Source organism: Anser cygnoides, chromosome 4 (assembly GCF_040182565.1).
Source record: "Anser cygnoides isolate HZ-2024a breed goose chromosome 4, Taihu_goose_T2T_genome, whole genome shotgun sequence".
In the NCBI taxonomy this organism is placed as follows: Eukaryota; Metazoa; Chordata; class Aves; order Anseriformes; family Anatidae; genus Anser; species Anser cygnoides.
This window is the reverse complement of record NC_089876.1, coordinates 2504451-2525880: the sequence shown is the minus strand read 5'-3', so window position 1 is coordinate 2525880 and position 21430 is coordinate 2504451. Positions and strand designations below refer to the sequence as shown.

General features: G+C 51.1%; 1 long non-coding RNA gene across 1 annotated transcript; it reads left to right on the top strand.

The window, feature by feature from the left end:
- The first annotated feature begins 13759 nt into the window (after positions 1-13759).
- Positions 13760-19687, top strand: LOC136790855 (uncharacterized). The gene is made up of 3 exons (XR_010831622.1): positions 13760-13865; positions 19087-19220; positions 19324-19687. It is a non-coding gene; the product is annotated as an uncharacterized lncRNA (long non-coding RNA).
- Positions 19688-21430: the final 1743 nt, after the last annotated feature.

Genomic DNA, 21430 nt, shown 5'->3' with positions numbered 1-21430 from the left:
GCCTCACTGTCCCACTATTGTTGCATGTTTTGAAGGCTGCAAACACTGAATGAAATCCATCACAATTGCCAAAGAAAGGAAGAGGAAAGCGGAGTGCTATGGAAAGGGGGGAACCTGCTGGTGGTGTTCCTTAGTGGGTTCTCCTGGCCTAAATCTTGTCCGATATTAAACAACAAAACCTGGGTAAAGGCTCTGCTTGACCTGATAGTGCTCTCTCTCACTGTGCTTTCAGCTTGGCTAGTTCAGCATTGGCACCTGCCTATGGAAACAGCTGCCTTTGCACCCTCTCCCATGAATACCTTTTTATTTTTAGTAGATCCCTGCTGCACCGATGGGGAAAACAATGCTGGAAACACAGAGGCTGAAAATAACTGTTGTTAGCCCCGAGACGTGCACCTGGAGAACCTCCGTGTAGGGAACACCAAAACTTTTCACCCCCAGGCCGATGACTGCATCTGATTCAAAAATAAGCGCATACATCCCGTGCTACTGAGATGTCCCGTGCCAAACAACTCCCACCAAAAAGCGTTGGCTGCTCATTTTGTTGGTTTGGAGGCTGGTGGCTGTTGGAAGGCTTTGATGTCCTTGTCCATGCCAGCCATGGGCCATCCTGGAGGACTTTCCAGGATGCTGGAACTTACTGATTAGGAGATGTCCTCAACTTACTGATTAGGAGATGTCTCTCCACCCCTTGTGTTTGACCGGGCAGAGGCAGCTACAGAAATAAAACTGGAGGTCACAGCTCTGGCTCTGGTTCTTGCTGTGGTGCCAGGCACAGCTGAGATGCTGCTGGTAACGGTGGCACGGGCAGCACAACTGTTACGAATAGCAAACAGAAAAGCTTTATGGCTTACACAGACCTCACAGTCAGCTTCCAGCTTCCTATGAGCCAAGGGTACATCTCTCAGGGCTTTCAATTTTATTTTATTTTTTATCCATGTGTAGCATCAGGAATACAATGAGCCGCTCTCCCACTGTGACAGCATTTTTAAGGAAATAATTCAGACTTCTTAGAGAGAAAAAAAAGAAGCATGCCATACTCCTGTGGTAAACAAACAAGGTAGTCGCCCACTGTGTTTTGTAAGAATTGTTTTTCCTCCCTTCCGTTCAGATTTATGGGATCCTGTAGAGTTTATGGGATCCCATAAATGTTTCAGCAGAGTCCACCCTCCAGGCAGGGTCCTCAGAGCAGCGGATGTGTTCGTACCAAGAACAGACGTGCTGCCTACAGAGCTCCTGATGAAACATTTATGAATAGCACCAGCTGGGGATAAAGCAAGACTGTAACAAAAGTTTCCCACTTTTTACCTTGGGAGGGAAAATTGAATAATAACCGATGATGGCGATAAATACTTCCTCTCCATTTATCCAAGTTCTCCAGGCTAAAAGATCTTAGTTCTTCTCAGGTGTTATTTGGGGGAGGCAGATACTAAGATTTCCTCTACCCTTAAGTTATTGTTTTATTCTCATTGCAAAAGGCAACCCCCGAGTCAAGGAAAATAAAAAGGCAAGTTCATTCTCAGCAAGGTGAGCACAGGAGATGATGGAGACATGACACACCGAGATCCTGCGAGCACAGGAAATGTATCACAAAACCAGCACTGCCACCAGATGTTTCTTCTTCTTATAGCCCTGCTCTTTCTAAGTGAAGAGTTCAGCAAAGAGAGGTGTGAGGGTGACTATGGAGAGATTTATGAGATGCAGTTTGCTGTAGCTTACCCCATGCAGGTATGGAAATCGGAATTTGGGGCTGTTGGTGGTAACTGCTGAAGTTGTCGTTGACTTCTTCAGCGGTGGTAGGAGCAGGGAGGCGTTTGCTGCCGGATGGGGGAACCACAGTCCCTGAGAATAGTCCCTGAGAATAGTTCAGTGTCACGGCTCCTTAATCCCAGCGTGGTCTGAGACATCTCTGGGTGTTACGCTGTGACACTTCTTGATGGAAAAGAAATGTGATTTTTTTAAATCCACCCAGCTTCTGTTCCCTGGTGTTATTCTGTCTGGCTCCGTGAAATCAGATTCAGTTCTCACCTGTTTGCTCGCAGCGTGACCCTGGAGGTTAAAGGTAACATTTTCTAAAGCTGCTTGGGAATGTCAGATTTACCAGTGTGCAATTTGTCTGATAAAAACCAGGAAATGATTGTCTGGAATGATGTGCTGGCTTCTCCTCTGTAACTCCTGGATGCTCTGGAAAGGCTCTGCAAGTGCAGAACCGTCGGGGTATGTCTTAGGATCATAGGATTGTAAGGAAATTCAGGTTGGAAGGAACCTCAGGAGGTCTCTGCTCCAACCTCCTGCTCCAAGCAGGGTCAGCCATGAGGCTGCTCAGGGTTTTGTTGAATGTCATCTTGAAAACCCCCAAGGACGGAGACAGTACAACCTCCCTGGGTCCTACAACCCCAAACCTCAAACGTTTCCCTGGACCTGCTCCTTTCCAAGTGCTTGACCCCAGCCTCTGCTTATCCACCCTCAGCACTACGGCCATCCTCCTGCTGGGTGGCCACCAGCTCCTGGAGGCAACCAGCCCTATGTCCATCTCTTTTCCCCTCCTTTGACATATTCATTTCAGCCTCAGATGCACCGAGGAAGCCAGGACCTGCTGCGCCTGCTGTGTGGCCTCCCCTGCATCTCATTATCTCCAGGACCAGCCTCCCACCTCTCCCACCTCGCTCCCTCTGGGGCTCAAATCCCTCCCCTCCCTCTGCTTCGCCCTTCCAGGAGTCTCCTCTGAACCCTGCCTGGAGATACGCTTCTTAAAACATGATTTAAGGCGGCAGCACCAGGTTATACAGCTCTCCAGCTTGCTCTCAAGTCTCTACCTGTCTCAACCATCAGGCCCGGAGAGGCTGCGACTTCAGGCAATGCAACGTCTTCAAAGGCTGGATGCGTAGGCGAGGAGCATCTCCGATCCTCCCCGTGCACGGCAGAGCTCCTCAGCCGGTGGTCCTGGAGGGCTCTGGGCTCCTGCAAAGCCCACAAAAGGTGCCTAAAGAAAGCCGACGTGCCAGCATGCTTATATTCCCTCGAACCCCGTTGCATCACACTGGAAATTTGCTAGGGGCTCTGCAAAGATCCGAGAGAGCTGTGCTGTGTTGGTGCACATCTCTGCTAAACACACTCCCAGAGCTGTTTCCCTCTCTCTGGGTCCATCGCCCTCCCTAACTTGCCCTGCACTTTCCCCAGAAGACAGCCAGATCTCTCTATCTGGAATTTCCCCCTCTCGGACTCTGCTTCTTGTAACGGTTTCTGGCTCAGAGAGGCTGCGAGCTGACAGGGCCGGGGATGTCAGGAAGGGAAAATCCACCTAAGCTTTTCTTCTCCTTTTGCCAACATTTCATCTAAGTGATGTATTCGTGCTGCTGAGGCCAACATCTCCCTCAGCTTCCTGCCCACCACCACGCTCGGTCCGGCGCTGACCCTCTCCTACAGGGGAGGAGCGGACCACAGACAGTGGGAAAGCGGATCTGACTCCTCTTAACCATTTCCTCACCTTCCCCAAAGAAGGATTTTATACCTGCAAACCCTGCTGCTGCTAACTTCCAGCCCGCAGAGTCACCACTGCCTTGCCACCTCCTTCCAGACCTCTTGTATGGCAAGATGCAGCTCGTGACCACGTCCCCCTGCAGTTTCCCAGCTTTCAGTGAAGCAGCCCCGAGCTCTCTGCTAGCCAGGAGCCAGGACGAGGGGAAGGAAGCAGCACCGACATCGTTTGGAAAGCTATTTTTTCCCATTCGGCTTGCTCCGCGGGAAGCCAGGGGTCTGATGGACAAACGCTGAGCGGTGATCGCCTTCACCCTGTTTGATAAATGAAACTCATTCTCGCGGGACATCATCCGTGAAAACACAGGTGATGACGAAGGCCAGCAGCAGTCTGTCTTCCTCTTCCATCCTGCCTCGGTCCGCAGGGCGGAGGGCTGAGCTCGTAGCCCCCCTTCGTGGTGGGGCCATGGGAACCGGCGGGGGTCCCGTGGGTGGGACAAAGCCGGCAGCCGAGGCCCCGCGCCGGGCTCAGCGCCTGGGTTTTTGTTCCGTGATGTATGGGGCCGAGCTCATTGTCCCCTCCACACCACGTATTCATCGGTTTGATGTCCCCCACGGATCCCGGTGATCTACGGGGCGAGCGTCCCTGCATGTCGGCATTCAGGGCTCGCGAGCCGCCGCGTCCCGCTGCCACCAAGACAAATCGGGGGAACACGGCTCGTTTTACGGCTCGCTTTAACCGGGTCAGCTGCGAAACGGCCAGGAAAAGGAGCCTTTGCAAATCAAACTTGTGATTACAGAGGTTTGGAAGGGGATGCAAGGGGAGTAATTTGGTCAATGCGCTGCCCTTCGGCGCAGGGCGTTTTTGTGTCTGGGAGCAAGAAGAATGAAACCACTCATTAGTGAAACATCAAGCAGAGCCTAAAATCCAGCCTTGGGAAGGAAAGCTTCCCCGTTCCCAGTTATTCTTGCGAAATACGCAGCACACGGGCTCAACCAGCCATAAATCTTGGTTTACTAATAAACTCCTCTCTCCCTACCTCTAGGACAGTTACAGCTGGAAAGTGAAACCCTCCAGTCTGCTGCTTAAAAGCTGGGAAATCACCAGAAATCAGAGCTGGCGGGCAAGCTTCAGAGAAGCTCAGCTTGAACCCCGGTGAGCAACCTTTATTGCGTTTCATGAGCTAAACAGTCTTAGGGGAAAGCGTCTGGAAGGAAGACCCAGCCGTGACGAGCCTGCGGGGAAGACAAGGCATCAGTGCTGCACGCAGCCAGCTGCTGGGTCTCCCTGTCGGATGTGCTGTGGGTCTTAGGTAATAATGGCCTGAAACCTGCCGTTTGGCCCCCAAATCTGCTTTTTGGCTGCTCTGTGCTGCAGGACCGTGTGTGCTGAGCACCGAGCGTTGGAGGGGTTGGGCTGTAGCTGACTTCATGACTCAAGCTGCTCCAGGTCTTGCATCACCCCCAGCCTCTTCCAGCAGCTCGCATCCGCTTCTTTCCCAAATGACCCCGGGGAGAGCAGCTGCTCCGTGCTGCTCCCGGGGTTTGTGTGGCTCTGAGAGCGGCTGGGGCTCGAGGAGAGGCTGCCGGCCACCAGCATCTTTGCAGAAAGGGTTCAGGAGGAAGGCTATGGGGAGAAAAGGGTGAGAAACGGGGGGTCTGCAGACTGCTGAGCTGGGGAGGAGCGCTGAGATCCAGCGTGCAGGGCTGGAGGACTGGGCTTCAACTCTCCTATGTGGGCTCTGTCTCAGGCTTCACTTACGTCCACCAAAAGGATTGCTGAGTGCAAATACATTGCGCTAAACCGTCACCAGCCTCCTCTAAAGGACTGTGATTTACTGCCTGCCATCTACCCGAGGGCTGGCCCAGCCAGGGTGACAGCAATGGGAGCAGGAACCGAATTTCTCAGCGGGTGCCTGCGAAGCGCTGGCTGCAGCAGCGCAATATCCCGGTGGGAATCCCACAGGCATTCATTTATTTGTTGTCTCCAATAGCAATAATACCACATCGCTGGGCTGTGGTGCCACTGGTTCGTTGCAGGCAAGACAATGTTTTCTCCTATTTCACCCCAAACAGCAGCCGTCTCATCACCCAGCAGCGACGCAGGCGGGGCGGCTAAATCCCACGGGGCAAATGCGCTTTTTGCTGTCACCCAAGGTCACCGGCTTTGACTGGCGGCTGCTTTGCCCGTTCCCCGAGAAACGCAGCGCGGAGCCGGCCGGGCAGCCTCTTCCCGAGGGTTTTCCCACCGCTTCGGCTCACCCTCGCCAGCTTTCCTCGGGGAAAGGGGCATTGTCAGCCCTTTCCTGGCAGTCATGCGTGACACCCGCTAGCAGCAGCTGGGTTATTTATGTGGCTCTGCTTGTCAGCTGGCAATACAATGCACAAAATGGGTCCCCGGGAGCTGCTCGCAGAAGGAAGCAGGGCACACAAGCAAAACTGGAATTTAAATTTCATTTAAGCAACGTCTCTGTGTGCCTCTGAATTATAATAAATAAAAAAAAAACTCTTATAACAAATCACATACTTTTCCATGCAGCTTCTTACAAGCCTTCTTCAAAGGGAGAGTACGGTGAACCAGCAGCAGTTATTGCAATCTTTCCTCCTGTAGAAGCTTCCATTCCTGCAGGTAACTTAAATGAAAGCACTAAATTCACCTAGCAACTTTTCCCCACCATATGATGCACCTGCATCCGAGCCGCAGAATGCCAGCATGTGGCCACCTCCTGAAGTCCCCCAAAACCCAGAATAAAGCCTTAACCAGCCGTCCGAGGTTTGGGGCTGCCCCTGCGAAACACGTAGGGGATATCTGGGGTGTCAAAGAGCTTGTTGGGGTCACCCTGCGCCGAGCGTGGGGCAGAACCTGGCCAAGATGATGTGTGTACATCAAGGGATGATGGCAAGCAGGACGACGCCAGTTTGCAGCATCACAGATACTCCATCAGGTGCGTCAGGAATCAAAACCCATCATCACAGTACAATGAGAGCCCAGCAGGGATCTGAGGGTCTTGGTGCTCTTGTACAAAAAGCTCCGGATTCTCAGAGGGGCTGATTTGAGGTCTAAGAGCAACCAATGCGCTGCATTTTACTCTTGGTCCTCTATGGTTCTCTTCCTTGAACCAAAATCTTTTTTTTTTTCCATCTCGTGGGGCAGTTTTGCTGCCAATTTGCCTGGAAATACAGTTTCTCACCAATAGCCCTCATCGGGCAGTGCAGGAAGGGCGGGGGGGGGGGGGCGTTGTCTGTAATCCTGTGAAATAGGCAACAAAATTTCTTGGTCTTATTGCACAGTACATTTTTTTTTCTTCTTCTTCACTCACAAGAGCCCTTTGTGTTGAGCTTCCCTCCAAAATATAGTTGCCCATCTTGGTTATTACCAGCACCGCGAAGCTGGTAATTACCCTGGAAGCCACAACATTGCTGTGGGTCCCCAGAGGGGGATAAATATCCATGCACACTGCAGTCCGGGTGACAGTGCTGCCCCCCGTGTCCCCAGCTGGGGGACTGTCCGGGTGAGCCCAGGCACAGCCATGGCAGATTTCCCAAAAAGGAGCGAATTTACACAAAAAAAATGCCCAGGTCCCCGCCTTGCCTGGCGTGAACCCTGAGGGCTTTGCTGCGAGCCGCAAGCATGCGGCAGGGGCTGCAAGAACCATATGGGGACAGAAAGGCAACCTGCAGTGTCATTAGCAGGGAAAATAAATAAACCATAGGTGTCTCGCCTCCATTGTCCGGTTTTATATCTGGAACTAATTTTCTCATCATTCTGATGAGTGACGAGATAATTGCTGCAGCTGCGCTATTCAGCCTGATCCAAAGAAACCCTTTTTTCATTAATTCAGGCGGTGATTACACACCCGGAGCCAAATTTCTGCTGCATGTAACCCTATTAAGGCAGTGCCTTTACCCTGGGGATGGGCTCAGCCCTCCGTGTTCAAACAGCGTGTTCACGTTTCTTTGTTCTCCGGGAGACAAAGGAAGAGCTTTTTTTTTTTTTTTTTCCTAAACAGAAGAAAAAATTAAGGAAACCCGATGTCTTCCCGCCCAAAACAGGACACTTAAAATGCGAGCAGGGACAGCAAGTGGGAACTGTCCCCCACCAGCTGGGGGAGATAAGGAGTGGAGGGGCCCTTTATGCAGAAGGGGGGCTGCATGAAAGCAAGAAAAGAGGTAAAAAAAGAGGGGTGAAGCCCCCCGGTGAGAGCACCCGCAATGTCCACAAAGAAAAAATGCAAAATGCACGTGGGTTTGTGTGAATACAACTGCTACTTAGCCAGCGCACTGATACTCCTCACTATTTATTGCCTAAAGGAAGCTAAAATGTGGATATTAAAGCGATGTCCTGCCAATGGGGGATGTCTTCTTCCATTGGCAGAAGAAGGGCGTGAGGAATCGCCCGTCTTTGACCTTGACATTCCCCTCGTCTGTCTTCACCCGGAGCTTTTCATCCCGCTCATCACCTTGCTCAGTCTTTAAAGGGGAGCAATGGGAAGCGAGCTGTTGAGTGAAATGGCAATTTATAGCTGTCGCCTACCCCCGAAACAAAGGAGCTCGGTGTTTGCCTGACGGCCTCCTGGCAACACTAATTTCAAGCCAAGTGCTTTCAGGGCAGCTCATTAAACCCCAACGTGCCGCTAGTTCCATCAGCACAGGCGCTTGCAAGGCACAGCCCTGGGCTGCGCTGAAAGGCAAGCCACAGAAACCTTCCAAAGGCCAAAAAACGTATTTTTTTTGTCGCAGGGGGTGTTTTTACAACCAGGCTCATTGGGGATAGTCGTTTTTGTTGGCAAAGCAGCCAGAGGGCTGGGTGCAGACAGACGGGTGAGGAAGGGGGAACGTTCACATCACTTACACTCTGTGCAGAAGACCTGTCTCTGCCTGGTCTCCATGAAGAATTTGTGTTCATATTCGGTGCAAATTATTTCCGCTTCCATGAAAATGATGACGGTGCCTTGGTGATCTGGGTTTGATTTCCATGAAATCCCCACAGCTCCATGCTGGCTATGAAGCAGGAAACCCACGAAGCGTACCTTTAGTTTGGGGAAGAGGACGTTCACTCTGAAACTCCTTTCATTTTTAAAACATCCCTTACACTTAGCTCTGTGTCACCTCCGTGGGCTCTAATGTCATCCCAAATGTGACAAACAGGGCCAAGCAGGATTTACTTCCACCATGTCATTGCAATGTCATGAGGGAGCAGGCATGGTGTCTGTAGCTCCACAGGAGCTTTAGGATGAGTTGGCTACAGCAAGTGAGTTTGCTTGGGGTAAAAGCACACGCTGACTTTTGAAAACCCTTTGAGTTTTCAGGCCTGGAGCTCTGCCTTTGCTCTATCAGCCTTTGCCGTCGGTGATCAAGCTAACTTTGCTGTCATGGGTTTAGGAGATGAGTCAGGACTGTAACACGCATGGTTTCACCTTGGAGGATCTCATTGCTTTCACCACGACAGGGCCAAGCTCAGGCGGCAGAGCAGGGCCGAGGAGCTGGGATTTCACTGCTAACATCTTATTTTAAGGCAAAAACCATGAAATCACCACCCCTCGCTTATCTTCATACAGCGCAAGGATGGCGTGGCAGCCTTTGTAAAGCTCTTGACGCAGATGATTTAGAGCAATCCAAGGGCACGTTGCTAGCATCGTGATTGCATTGTAAATCGTCCTGCAATCAGCCACAAACAGCTTTTTCTTAAGAAGAAACAAACCTTTTTCTTAGGAAGTCCCAAGAGAAAATACCAAGAACCATCTCCTGGCCATGGGGGCTGCCTAGAGGTGAGGACAACCTGGTGGCACGATGGGGCACGTGGGAGCAGCCCCAGCAGATGCTTTGCAGGAGCAGATTGCCCTGGGCTGGCTGTTTCTCCATTTAATAGGAGGCACCATTTCTCTTTCTGTGAATTTACATTTCCTATTCTGCATGAAGTTTCCCTTCGGCTCTGTTAATTTCTCTACAACACAACCTGACGAGTCCGTGCCTGTCCACAGAGGCAGGAGCCGCTCAGCTGCCACGCAGCCACCGGCATCAGGCACAAAATCACACAGCTGGAGGATGTGGCCTGTGAATATCGGGAGTTTTGACGTGAGTGACTGGTCATTTCTTGAGCTGAAGAAGATTTAGGCAAAGCAAGAGGAAGGGCGGGCAATGATTCACGAGGAAGAGCCCCGAGTGCCAGCTGCCCATGCAAAACCCCTCCTGGTGCTGGGTTTTCACCCCAGATGCTTCTGGGGGGAGCTTGGGCTACAAAAGGCTTCATGGTTATTAACTTAAACATATCACATTTTGGTTAACTTGAATATATCTTATTATTAGCTTAAATAACACCTCCAAAACGTTCACGCATCTGAGAAAACTTTGTTCATATAGGAAAATGGGACTTGCACGGGGAAGGTTTTGCCTCCCGGGAGCTGGCTTTCCAAAAACCTCTCTGTTCGTGCATCGGTGGGTTTGGTCCTGCCTGCTGCAAGCAGCGACAGCGGAGCCTGGCCCGAATTCGCTACCGAACAGCAGCACAAAGCCTCTGGAGCTGGATGCATGCCAGGTGGGAGCTGGCATTTTTGGCTCTCCGGTGGCTTCGTGCCTCCTGCCTGCGCAGGAGGAAAGCTGCTCAGCGCCTCGCTCCGCAGGCACCAGGAGGCAGCATAAGCACAATAAAGGTGCAAAGCTGACTATGAAACATAGCCTGGTGCTTCGCCTCCTACGGCTACTGCAGGGCTGGGGATGTCTTTCCTCTTTATATCCTCAAAACGTGCCCTGTGTTTGACGGCAGCAGCTTCTTTCTTCTGGACCCCTAAAGTTATTCTGGCTCGCGGCAGCGCGTGGGATCCCAAAGGGAGCCCTACAGCATGAGGCAGGAGCTGGAAACTGCAACAAGCACCCTCCTGGCTTCTGCACGGACACGATGCTCACTTCTTGGGCTTCCCTACAACAGTGGCTGTTTTGTCATTTGGTGTCTTAAAAGTCGGTAACCTGTTTTAATTTGTGGTCGGCTATTTATTCCTAGGAGTGCAAGAGCGGCTGCAGTGGAGGGGGGAGATCCCTTTAGGCAGTGCCCGTCTCTGCAGCGGGCACACACAGAGTGCCCTGGCCCCAAAACCTCCCACCAGCAGGTGCTTGGGAACCAGCTGGAAAGAAAAATAGCGATGCCATCCTCAAACGTAGTCGTGGGAGCAATCACAGATGAGAAGCTCCCAAACGACATTGGGGGAGAAGGACTCTTGCAAACGAGTCACAGCGGTGTCATTTCTAGGGGATGTTGAACCTGGGCTCCTCAGCGATCAATTCCCCTTGATACAGGTGGAAAGCATTTTTCCTGCTTGCTCCCCGTGCCAAACATTTATGCAGCCACAGCACAAAGCCCAGAGGGCTCATCTAACCCAGGATGGCACAACGGGGCTCGAGAGAGAGTGCCGTGGATGGAGCACGCCCACCGACAGCAGCACAAACCCACCTGCACCACCAGATAATTTGCTTCAAAAATTCTTCACTTCCAAAGTTTTGACACAGCCAACGTAGCCCCTGCAGAAATGCGGCAGCGTGTCGGATGTAGGAATTACCTACACAGCTGATTTTTGATTTTACAGCACAGAGAGAGATAAAACCGACAGCCAGTAGCGAGAAGTTAATGAAGCAATATCTATTTGGGAAATAAATAAGACTTTTAATATATCTTTTCATCAGGGAAGGAGATTCGCTATCTGCACGTGTTGCTGAGGGGTAGGAGGGGATATTCCCCATGTGATAACGCCAGCTTATCTAAGGTTTTATTGCTTCCCCTGTGTCCCCGTGTTGTAGCGTGCCCTCTTTTGCAGACCTTGGGGCTGAAAAAGTAGAGGCGGATTCTCAAGTGCGCTCCTATGGCACACAGACCAAGTCCTAAAATTGGGTATGGGAACCAAGAGCCACAGCTAAGCCAAGAGATGCAACAGGAAAACAACTTGCAGAGCAAAATTCAGCGTGGCAGCGCGGTGCTCATCCTCTTGAGAAACGGTCGAGGTGACCTGCTAAGCAGCGAGCAGACCCTTGAGAGGAACAGAGACGTGCATTTCAGCCAGGTGTCTGGAAAAGAGGTGCTGGATGGACACGAATTGGTGCTTGCTGCATTGCTGAGTAGGAAGCAGTTTGTCATCAGTGAGGGAAAGAAACAAGGGAGAGCCAAGTGGCTGAACTCCCTACATGCAGGCAGATGCATCGCCGTGAGCTCAGCTTGATTTTCACGATTGGGCTGAACCCTCAGTGAAGCCTAGGATGTTCAAAAGGAGGTCACTACGCCGAGTTTGGCTCCTACATGTATTTTGATGTGCATATGTAAGGGGGTTCTTCCTTGCAGAAGGGCTGAAGGCTCCAGAGAAGCCAGGAGCACCGCCAGCTGAGGCAGAGAGCCACAGACCTGAAAGAGAAGCTGCAAGTGGGGTTTCTGGTGAGGAGAACGGGTCGCTCATCATGGTCTGTGGGACTGCTCCTTCAAACAGTGCTCAGCACCACGGCAGGTCTCAATAAATCATTTGTGATCCCAAAGACATCAGCCGGGAGGTTACTTTTCGTCCTGCAGTTCGGTTGCCTCGGTGCCAGCAGCACTGCGAGGTTTGCTCTGCAGATCAAGCTCCTTCCCATCTCTCTCTGCAGGGAGGAACCCTAACAGCTAACGACTCGGTAAAGCACAAAATGAACTGAACAGCAGTGCCACGATGTGCTGGTTATTCCTCTACTTACCGTTGGGTCTCACTGTGGCCCTTGAGCAATACTAGCTGCAAACAGGAGGATCGGAATAACGCTTGCTCACTCCCCTGCAAAAACCCTGAGAACCCAATCCCATTTTTTTTTTCTTCCTAATTTATATCCTCTCTCCTCCCCGTGAAAATTATCATCGTCCAGCCAGGAGCTGGACAGGGCTCTGGGGATCCCATCAGGGTGGCTGAATCCGCAGCCAGAGTGAAGTGGGCCAGAAACACGCAAACTCTTTAGGATTCTGCCCGAATTCTCCCGCTGTGTAATTCAGCCTGTCAGCACAGGAGAACACGAGTTTCGCTAACTTGATGAATGTCTTAGATCATCTGCAGACTAAACGGATGCTGTGCTGAATAAAGACACCTATACCTTACTCATTTCAGCGCGCTGGGTGACAGCCGCGGTGCAGCCTGGCTGGAGGAGAGCAGAGACCCAGCAACCCACTGCTTGGAGGGGGCTGCCTTGGTGCTGATGCTGGGTATTGCACCTAGGAGAAAAAGTTAATACGCAACTAAGTCGCCAGGCCTATTACATATTTTTTTAAATTATTTTTTAAGTATTTCAGACCTTTTTCCAAAGTAATAAATCATTACAAGAGGCAGAAGCACAGCCGTGGTAGAGATGCTCGTATCCCCACCTTACCGAGCTGGCTCAGAGGTGTTAGAAATAAATACCAGATTAATTTAATTGTCAATGCACGGCTTCCCTTGGAAATTTTGTACTCCAATGCTTTAAGGGGTTAGCCCCAAGTGACCAGCTGTGGCTGGGTGGGAGCTGAGCTTTCACTGCCAGGCTAATTGGAGGCTGAAATCACCTGCGCCGGAGCTGTACCTCTGCAGGGGCTTTGTGGGGATGAAAATCCAATTTCAAGTTATTCAACCACTGTGAAGCCTTTAATGCTTGCAAAATTCAAGCTAAAAAAAAAAAAAGAAAGAAAAAAAAGAAAGGAAAACCAAGAACAACACACCTTCATCATCTCTATTGGCGTGACAGGAGAAATAAATCCACAAGGTAATGTAATCAGGTACGTGTCTGACAGGCCACGGAGCACTGCATGCCGAAAAAGACTCAGAAACTCGCTGTTGGCATTGATCCCCCATGATTTCCTCAGGATTAAAGAAGCTTTTCCCCGTCCTTGAGTCTCAAGCACGGCTGCTCTTGCAGGACGCGGAGGAGGCGGGGATGCATTTTGCTCCAGGATAACCCGCGCTGTAAGAGCAGACACGGGTTTCACTGTCGAGGGATGGGTTTTCAGCTGTAGGAGCAGCTGCTGAGCTTTCAGGTTCCTGCATTTCCAAGGCGGAGGAGAGGACAAGCAGTTTCTGGTTTGGAATGAAAACATAACAAAAAACCACGATGTTCACCACTTCCCCCAAAGTCCACCTTGCCCAACTAACTGGTGCCGACCCATTTTTGCTCTTGCACTAAGGTAGTGTGGTGAAAGTGGAACCCTCTGCCTTGATCTTCTGAGGTTCAGATCTCACACAATCGCAGAATATTAGGGATTGGAAGGGACCTTGAAAGATCACCCAGCCCAATCCCCCTGCCGGAGCAGGAACACCTAGATCATCTCCTCCGGTCTGTGCTAACTGCTCTACCCGCAGCTCTGTCAGGGAGCACAGCACCTGCACAGGGATCTCGGCTGGGGTCCTCAGCTTGAATTCGGGGTAAGGTCCTAGCCCACAGCTGCCATCTGAAAGCTAAATCCCACGTGAGAGCAGGTAGAAACCTAAACCGGCCTCAGCACAACACGAGGCCGGGCAATCCCACCTCGCCCTGCTGCGAGCCGCATCCCCACCCCGTCCTGTGAGCGTTTCTGGCCTTGTCCTGGTGGCTAACGGAGACACACTTCTGGGCTACCTTGCCTCTCATGTAGTCCTGGGGCACCTCTGATTCCTGCCTTTTTCTCCTGGAAGGAGTCCAGCGGAGGGCCAAAAAGATGACACAGGGCCTGGAGCAACTCTCCTGTGAGGAAAGGCTGAGAGGCCTGGGTCTGTTCAGCCTGGAGAAGAGAAGACTGAGAAGGGATCTCATCAATGTTTGCAAATATCTTAAGTGTGGGAGACAGAGGGATTTGGCCAACCCTTTTCAGTGGTTTGTGGGGAGAGGACAAGGGGCAATGGCCACAAAATGGAGCCCAGGAAGTTCCGCACCAACATGGGAAAGAACTTCTTCCCGATGAGGGTGACGGAGCACTGGGACAGGCTGCCCAGGGAGGTTGTGGGGTCTCCTTCTCTGGAGATATTCAAGGCCCGTCTGGACGCCTACCTGGGCAGCCTGCTGTAGGGAACCTGCTTTGGCAGGGGGATTGGACCCGATGATCTCTGGAGGTCCCTTCCAACCCCTACAATTCTGTGATTCTGTCGCACCACAAACCCCTCACACCCTTTGAAATTTGGCAGGAGGCTTGCGCAGAAACCCCGGCCTTGTCTTGTGTCATCTGCTGGAAACACCTGGACCCTGAAGAAAGGTCTGGTCTCTGCTGGACAGGCAGAGAAGGAATTCCCCATGACCTTTTCCTCCTGCAGGCTCAGACAGATTTTCTACTCGGCCTTTGTAACCTGTACGTGCATTTCCCTTGTCCTCTGCTGCCGGGATCTCTACCCCAGCTACACCCAGGCTGCTGTAAGCAGAGCTCATAGCTGCCAAAACCAAGGCAGGCTTCCTCTAGGAAAACAAAAGTCATTATAATTAATAATAACCTGCCAAGAGCTCATGATACAGTGAATAAGCATTTTAAATCAGATCTCACTAGGCTTTCTGCAGCCTGGCCTCAGAAGGCTAGGAAGCTGGAAGAAACAAGTTTCAAATAATTGTGTTTTCATGCTTGGATTTTAATTATATCCACATGCAGACACCATTTGACATTTTATGAGCGTTTATATTAAAGGCAGGAGTTTGGGATAACCACAAAATCCAGGGGAGGCAGTGAGTGAATTGTACACTTCACTCCAGCAAGTTATAATTACACTTCTTTATTTCACATGCACGTGTTTAATGCTCTTGATCCATCCATCCGTCCATCCGTCCATCCATCCATCCATCCACCCACCCACCCAGGTATAAATTATGTCTGAATATGATTTTAAGGCTCTGTCTCCCTGTCTGTTAAAGGCAACTCCCTCCAGCCTAGTAAATCCTGTGCAAAGGTGAGGGGAGGAAAAAGCCAGCCCTGAACTGCAGGGTCTGTAAGGAGCTCCCAGACAGCTGCTCGGTAAATCAGGAGACGTGCACGATCCTATAAATCACGATCCCAAATAGGGTCAGAGGCCGCATGTGCTACACAAAGTGATGCCCGGTCCTGCTAGGATTGCTGTGCTCCCATGGGAAGAAAGACAATGTTTCCCTCCGCAGCTAATTGCAAATGACTGCAAAGTCCTTGGCTCTCAGGAGCCCAGCACTGAACAAAATAAATCCTGGTCTTTTAGGGATTCTGCTCTCACCTGAACTAGATGCCTGTCTCTAGAGGAGGAAGAAAAAAGAGTTGCATTGCCAGATTTAATACCTTACAATGGCTCACTTGGAAGCTGCTGAGAGCTTTGCAATTTGAGAAGCAGTCCCGGGAGAGATGGGAGTGCAGGTGAAGGGGGCCAGCCGTGCGGATGAGAAGTAGTTTATCCACATTTCTGGGGTCCAATAACTGCACAGAGCCATCAACTATAATAGCTGCCACGCTAGTATCAGCCACCCCAGAGTCTCAGCATGCCTGACAGGTAGCAAATCACGGCCACGTGGCCCCCTCCTCTGTCAGAAAGGCTTTCCTCGGTCCATTTGAATCGAAGGAAATAGGGAAGTTGTAAGGTTAAGGCAACTTCATCGCTCCCTGCTGCAAAGAGATGAAGTTCCTACTGCAGGCACATCTCTGCAGCTCTCCTCGTCGCCCCCACTTCAGGGAACTAATGCTGTCGTTGGTGTCTGTTTTTTCTAGAAACAGGTAGATAACAGCATCTATGTCAGTGTCTCGTGCCAAATTCTTGATGATAGGTGGCGGTGTGCTTTGGTTTCTTTACAGCAAAGCTCCCAACCTCCTCTGATGTGAGCAGAAAGCACCTGGCTCACTTCAGGCCCTTAAAATGCCACTGCAAAACACACCAGGACTGAGCACGTGGCTGCAGTTTGGTGCCGTGTATGCATCTCGCTTGCAAAACTCTGCTTGATCCTTATCCTCACATGGACGGTTTTGGGTCGCTGTGACACCCAGCTGCAGACCAGGCTGAATTCACAGGCTGTGTGCAACGGGAACCTGAAATGTGCTGCCCGGGTAGGGGCTTTCCTTTCTTTCTAAGCCTTTTCCCTCCTTGTTTGTTCAGCAGTGTACCAGGAGGAGCTGCAATGCCCCGTACCTGATGTTGGGCAGCCTATATCCCGTAGTCGAATTTCATTAGCCTCTCTGGGGATGTGGAGCATGAGTTTGACCCGCTTGAAGCTGTGCTGTGCTCACCAACCCCATAAGCAAGGAGGGAAAAATCGATCCATAAAAGTAGTGCTGAACGCGCAGCGGCTGGATGCAAGCTGCCACAAACAGCCTCATAATTAGCTAGGGAGATAATGAGATCACTTGGTCGTGAAAATATGTGCATGTACACACAGCCATACACACAAGTCCTCTTTGGGAAGGGCTACGTAATGTCACCTGTGAAAAACACAGGGTATTCTACATGTTTGCTCTACAGGGGCTAATAATTTTGGAGGAAGGAAGATCCACAGGGGCCCCAGATGGAGTTTTTCCCCTTCCAGTGCTTGCTAGGGGCAGTCACTGATGTCTGAGTGCTCTGATCTAAGAGGGGATGGAGAACAGACAGCGAGGGAGTTTTGGAGGAGCTGCCTCTTTACCGAAAGTCCTGCAGGACCAGAGAAGAAATAAAATGAATCGAATTTCCCTAGAAGGCTGGAAAAGTTTTTAGAGCATGTTGCTTGGAGAGGGGGAAAAAGATGGATTAGTTTGTGGGACTCAGCCCTGGACCCTCTGGGGACGGAGCCCACCGCCCCGAACCACGCACCTCGCCTCGCCTGCAGCTCTGCGAGGTGCTCCGGTGGCTTTGGAGACCTGTCTTTTAGTTCCCACGAAGCCACAAGCTCTGGTAAACTGGGACAGCAGCGGCGCAGCCAGGACCTTTTGCACTTCAGTGCAAAAAATAAACCCAAACAGAGGATGAGGGAGGGAACCAGAGAGGAAAAATTGGCTTTTTCAGGCTCACAAGTGCTTGCAAAGGTCTTGCATACAACACCCCCTCTCCTATTTCTTATCAACTTAAAGGAAAACTTTTCCCCTGGCACCTCTTCTTCCCTTTGCTCCTTCCCATCCCTGGAAGCTCTCCCTGCAGCTTTGCAGGATTTGGGGCCTCTCGTTCACTGCGGCCAAGCAGTGGGAGTGCAGTTCTGGGCAGATTTACTGAGGACCAGCTATTTGTCATTCCCCTCGCTCTCACAAAACGCAGACAAATCCACCCTCCGGTCAGGGTAATTTGTGGCCTTTTATGTTGCATTTTGGAACGTGTCATTCTGTGTATTTTGCAGGAACAAGAGCAATTTTAAAGCAGCATTAAATAATAAATTGTCCTAAATAATAGCCCTGCTGATACCACTAAGGACTAGAAATCCTGTCCTCTCTGGTTAGAAGTAAAATAAAACACGGGTTACTCGTGGAGATTTTAAGCATGCATCAGCAGAACATCTGGAAGTTTAAGTTAGTGATTAAATAAACTTCTGTGTATCTTTTAGGGTGATAGTTTTAGAGAGTTATTGTTTTGGTAAATAACCCCCAGACAGAAAAAATGTTACATAAATAAGCATGCTTAATCTTTCATTTTCTATTTTTATGCCTCTTCACTAGCTGGCATCTGCAAAAGCTGAAGTGCATTTTTTTTTTTTTAATTCTCCCATTAATAACAGGGCATAAAACATAAAGGAAAATAAAACCCCAGTACCCGCTGGGTACGGAGGGACTGATGCCAGAGTGAAATCTGGCTTGATTTATATATGCTGAGATTTTCTCGTGGACAGATCAGTTAGGTGGAGAATAACTCACTGAGATCAGGGGAGCTGGAGATTTCACACTCTGGAATAAACACTAGTTGTGATTATAAAAAGAAAACAATGCAGGAAGCCAGTGAAGGAACTCTGAAATGAAACTCAATCTTTTTTTTTGTTTTTGTTTCATTTTATTTTGTTTTACACTCACACATGGACCGAACAAAGCTGCCGTCTGGCTAGGAACATGCAAGGGAAGATCCATCACGGAGCCACCGCCATTAACTGGTGATGCCGAAATGCCGTGCGGCCGCTGACAGCAGCAAGATAAGTGGCACATAAATAACGACGTGCCCTATAAATAATCTGCAGGAAGCCTTGCTTCCCCACCTCCGCGGGAGCAGCAGAGAGGAGATCTGCGCTGTCAGCATTCATCAACGCGAGGAACTGGGGAGACTGGTCTGCCTGGAGGAGGCACTGGCTGGTGGCCCAGCAGATGCCATCCCTGGCCGTTGTCCAAGGGCAGACTGGTTTGCAGGGTGGATTTGGGTGAGGAGGGCACGGGCAGTAAGGACAGGGGTGAGGCCTACAGCCCTCGCGGCTCCTCTCTTATCTCCAGTAAGTCCCAGGGTTTCCCACGAGGACGGTCTGGTGACTCTACAGGACTCTATCGGAAAACAAACATTGGCAGCTTCCCAGCTTAGCATGATTTGCAACCACGTTGACAGAGAGCCACAGGGAAACTGAAAGAAATCGGGAGCCTCTAGATTTCCATGTAGGTGTTTGGGATCTTCATGTAAGTCCAAGCAAAACGAGGTGGATTTTTCTTCAGGTTCCCAGATCTGAATCTTCAATTATTTATTTATTTATTTTTATTTTTTATGGTGGAGACTTACTGTGTTTTCCTTCTTCTCTGAGGGTGCCAGAGGAAAGCGATGGAAGGACTGGTCCCAGAAGAGTTTGGTGGTGAGCCCTCAGCTGGGACCTCCACGTTCCTCCATGGGAGGGAGGCAGAAAGGCGCACACAAGTTGTGAGCACTTCTCCCATGCCCGTAGGTCTCGGTTCTTAGGCACCACTTGGCTGGAAATTTCCAGTCTTTATGATATTGTCCCTAAAGTAATTTATCACTTACTGCATGTATTTTGTCCACGCAGAGCAGCATCTTCAATTCCTTCCTTTAATCTGTAACACCCAGAGACCCCTGACCACCTCCCCAACCCCGTTTCCGAGATGCCTCCCCAAAACTGATTTTCCCATGACTGTCGTGATGGAAGATCCCTGGCCTTCTTCTCCATGCAGTAATGTCTCCAAGAAAATCCGCCTGTCTTTTTAATTTCCTCTGGTGCCAGCTCCACGGATTTCTTTTTTCTCTGAGAGATCAATATCTAAATGGCTGTCTGATTATTATGGCTTCCCAAGTCTACAGCTGGAGGTCACCTCCAGGCATGTTCATAAATAAATCATAAAATGTTATTATTTATATAGTGTCAACAGCGTGATAAGTGCAACATAAGGCAAATTCACTGTGACAGCCAACTTCCAATCTGTTTTCTTCCTGCGGATTTCTGATGCAGCTAACCAGAGCTCTCTCTGTGCTTCTGCTCAGCTCCTCCAAGAAGTGGGATGTAACCCCCCTGCCGTCACTGGGGTCTCACCTTTGGTTTCCAAGCCATCCAAGCATCACCTGGTGTCTCACTGCCCATGTGAGCAGGCTGGGAGCACCTTTGCAATCTCATTTTCCCCCTTTCAACACTTCAGCCTGGGTACTGGTGCCTACGGTAGGCCGCCGGTCACACAATTTGCCTGACTCGTAGACCACCACGTGTCAGTAATGAGAATGAGGGTTAGGAACAGCTCAGTACAGGGAGAGCTTTTCCATCGCTTCCCCATCTGAGAAGAAATGAAGGCTGGACACGGTTCTGGGCACCCTGCTCTAGGTGGCCCTGCCTGAGTGGTGGTTTTGGAGCAGATGGCCTCCAGAGGTCCCTTCCAACCTCGTTTGTTCTGTGATTCTGCGAAGGCTCCAGGCAGCTCCTTGCCTCTAGCACTGCGTGGGGATGCCCACACCCTCTGAGCATGCACGGGCAACAGATCAACCCTGGAGAGCCAGGGTTCAAAAGAGCATTTTGTTCCCACTGCTCCATGAGGGCAACCAGAGGCTCCAGTTAGGCCTCAGAGGCCCAAGGAGACAGCCTCTTCCAAGGGGCTCTTCCCATGGAATAAGTGGGTTTTGCTGCTGGGACAGTCTCTGGTGAGAGATAATGGCCGCAGATTGGTTATTTTAATTGCTTCATTCCCTCTGTAAATATTACCAGAAAGTGACCTTTAGCATCTATAAGCATGGTACCAAACCCTCCCCTGCCCCAAAGGCTGTTTCTGAGTCTCCGAACTGTTTGCCTTATATTTAAATCAGCCAGGAGATGTTTCACTCTGAAAGGGCAAATTGGGCAATTTGAAATGAGTCACCTGCCGGGCGTGCACAGAGAAATGCTCGGCCCGAGCAGCAGCTGCAGCCCGGATTTCACGACTCCTCCATCTCCTACAAGCACCAAACAGCCCAGGATGTGGGCCCCCCAGCAGGGTGCCCAGCCCCACGTCCCGGCGGCTGCTGAAGCTCCCCCAGGAGGAGCCCCCCAAGCTCTGGGCAGCCTGTGCCAGGGCTCCGGCACCCGCCCGGCCCAGCAGTGCTGCCTGAGGGGCAGGGGGAGCCGCCGGGGCTCCGCGCTGGGCCCGCGGCCTCTGGGCCTGGCCCTGGGCACCGCTGAGCAGAGCCTGGCTCCGGCCTCTCCGCACCTCCCTGCGGGGCCTGGCGGACACGGACGGGATCCCCCTGCCCTCCTCGTCCCCAGGCTGAGCAGCCCCGGCTCTCTAGGCCTCTCCTCACAGCACAGAATCACAGAGTCATTAGGCCTCTGAGCTCATCTGGCCCAACCACCCCCCTACCACCGCTGTCACCCACTGAACCACGTCCCCAAGCACCACGTCCAACCTTTCCTCGAACACCCCCAGGGACGGTGACACCACCACCTCCCTGTCACCCCGTCCCTACACCTGACCACCCTTTCTGAGAAGAAATGTCTCCTCATTTCCCACCTGAACCTCCCCTAGCTCGCTGCGATCCTGCTGGCTTTGGAGGAAGGATGGGGCTGTGTGAGGGGCTGTGCAGAGCCACTCTGCCTGCAGTGGATTTGCCCTCAATTTTGAGGAATAAAAACGCAGCCTATATGTGCATAACGCAAAGAAAATCCTTCAGATCCATAT